Raw genomic sequence first — 2,810 nt, 5'->3', positions numbered from 1 at the left:
GGAGTACGATGACGGCAGACGAGGATGCAATCTTGCCCCCCCTTCTCTCTCTCACGCCCCTTTTGTTTCTTTTCTTTTCGGGGGGTCGCATGGCAGAAACGTGATTATGCACCGGTGGCGATGAAAATAGATTGTAATCGTGCTTCTGCTAGCAACAGGTTTGATCGGAGATTTAACACTGTAATAGAACGATGACTTCATGTACAGTTCGTATGTATACACACACAACAAGCCAAACCAACAACGCATACTAATACCTAGGTACCTTACCTAGATATCGACGCATCTGCCCAATGCCCTTGTACTGGTAAGGTTCCTTCCCCCTTCGTGATGATGCCGGGCAATGATCAAGGGACAGGCACAGGCCATAGAATACATACATACATACTTGTACATCAAGAATCTCGCCCCGAGCACGGCATGATATTTTCGACTTGAGACGGAACAGTCCCAGCCCGTGTCACTTGAACACAAGCCAAAAAGATGACTGAAAAAACGAAGCGATGACCTGTGACACTTAAAGAAAAGACCAAGCGTGGCCCTGGCATCGTTACCCTGCTCGAGGTTGCACCCCATTGCCATCACCCGTCGAGGCACCAAAGCCCGGGACGGAAGTGTTTGTGTTACTACCCCGTCGCCTTTTCATCTTTTTACGTTCGTACAGGGCACAGAGGGCGCTATTGTGTACGACTGGGTGCTACAACTACTATTATTACAGTACAGTAAGTACAGTATTACTGGGGAAAGATGAAAAGAGACATGGATGGGGTGGGAGCGGTCGTGCAGCAGCAGCAGCAGCAGCAGCATGGGGGTGGCCTGTGGTGGATGGAGTACGAGTATGTATGTAGTGCCGTAAACGGGCTGCTGCATATGACATGTCAGGTTGCATGATCCGACACGGCAGTGCAGTGCCTTTTCTCTCTTCGTATGTATTACATCGAGTTTGTGTGTGTGTGCGCGCGCGTGTGTCTTCAAGTCTTTCTTTTTTTCTCCCATTGGATGACATGATGCCCCCTTTTTTTCTTCTCAATGCCACTCACGGGGTTTGTGCGACATATTTTCATCTCGTTGATGATATTATTACATCTCAACATTAAAGTGAGGAGAAGAAGTAGAAGAGTTGCAACACATCAAAAGTGACGAGCCATAAGGGACCAGCCTCTGCAAAACGAGAGCGAAGCCACATCCGGAGTAGCGCGCAACAGCAACAACCAGGCTAAAATAGTAGTACAGTACCTGAGTACATACTAGAGGCGGTCCTGCGCGGATCTCACACAGGTCCTTCCTCGTAAAGGCCTAGCAGCCGCGAGATCCCCAAAAGATACGAGTGGGCAAATCATCTGGCCGGCGGCTCGCAGATGACCAAGAAAAGAAATCGACCAAATTAACCCTTGATTATGGAGAAATAGTACTTGTACTTACTAGCAACGGGGGGAGGGGGGGGGGGGGGATGGGAAACCCATGTGTCAAGAAGAATCAAGAGAGAGCGGCGTGGGGCGGCGAGCCAGGCTGACGACCAGGGGGGGGAAGGGGCCAAAGAGACAATTCTGGGCAAAAGACGAGAAAAGAATTGAAGCAGCAGGGAAGATCCATGACGGCCCGGCGTCGAGCCGGGTGGAGGCATCAAAAAGGCTTGTTTAGCTTGAAGGATGAAGGAGATCTACTAGTAGTATTTAGTGACGGCGTCAAAGTTGGTGGATGGAACCTTTTTCTTCTCTTTTAATGATGGAACTGCGACACATCTCAGATTTGCGAGATTCTTGGGGCGAGCGACAGCCGGTTTCTATAGCACTAAAAGCCAGACAATAAAGAAAGGACAATAATGTGTTACAGCCATCTGCTAAATTAGCTTGACGCATCTTTGGCTGCAGCTTTCGACGAGATGGGGAAGCTCGTGGCGCGTCACAGAAAGAGGGGGGGGGGGCCACGGGAGAAACAATTTTTGCATGTTTCTGCTGTCCTCAGGCCTGCAGCGCTAGACCTGAGACGCAGGCGGACGGGATGATGATGATGGTGCTGGGATTGAGGTGCAGCAGCAGCCGGGGGGGCGGTTTAGTTCACCCTTGTTACCTTGCACGCACGAGGCGCTTGGGGGGACGGGACAAGAAGACGCAGGCGCGGAAGAAGAAGAAGAGGACAAAGAAGAAGAAAAGCGTGGCAGGGCTGGGGATGCGATGCGGATGCTCTCGTTCTTGTGCGGTTTGATACATATGATGTACCTACTACTGTGGTACCTAGCATCACAGCGTCAGGCTGCTGTCGCCGTCCGACTTGTTGCTTTCAATGTGTTCTCTGCTCGGATGATTGCTAGGTGGTCAAACTGGGGCGCGGTTCCATCGACACACCACCCGGACATGAGCAAGGCGGCAGCGAGTCCCCAGGGCTGCGATTCTGCTTCCCCCGGGGCGTCGCTGTTTGGTTACCGGCAAATCCAATACTAAATTGATGGGACGGACAGGACTGCAGGCCCAGGTCCAGAGGGAATCAAGCCGGACCCCTCCCCTTTGCATCCTGGACCACCCCCAGAGCCTGGGCAGCTCCAAGCAGTGCACGCTTCCGTAACGTCTGCCAGTGCCCGAGCAATGAGAACATACGGGTACCTGTCCAGAGGCCCAGCACACCCACAGACAGGCAGCACACACAATCACAGCACACAATAACCCGGTACCAGAGCGCGCGACCAGGGAAAAAGGGCAAGCAAAAAAATTGATAAAAAAAAAAAAAGACAAACTCGAAGGCGACCAAAGAAAGGAGCACAGGGCGATTGCGAGTCTGCTGCTTCTTCTTCTTCTTGGGCCGCCTTTGTCCGC

Source organism: Trichoderma reesei (genome assembly GCF_000167675.1).
Source record: "Trichoderma reesei QM6a unplaced genomic scaffold TRIREscaffold_11, whole genome shotgun sequence".
NCBI classification, from domain to species: Eukaryota; Fungi; Ascomycota; class Sordariomycetes; order Hypocreales; family Hypocreaceae; genus Trichoderma; species Trichoderma reesei.
This window is presented reverse-complemented; position numbering follows the sequence as displayed.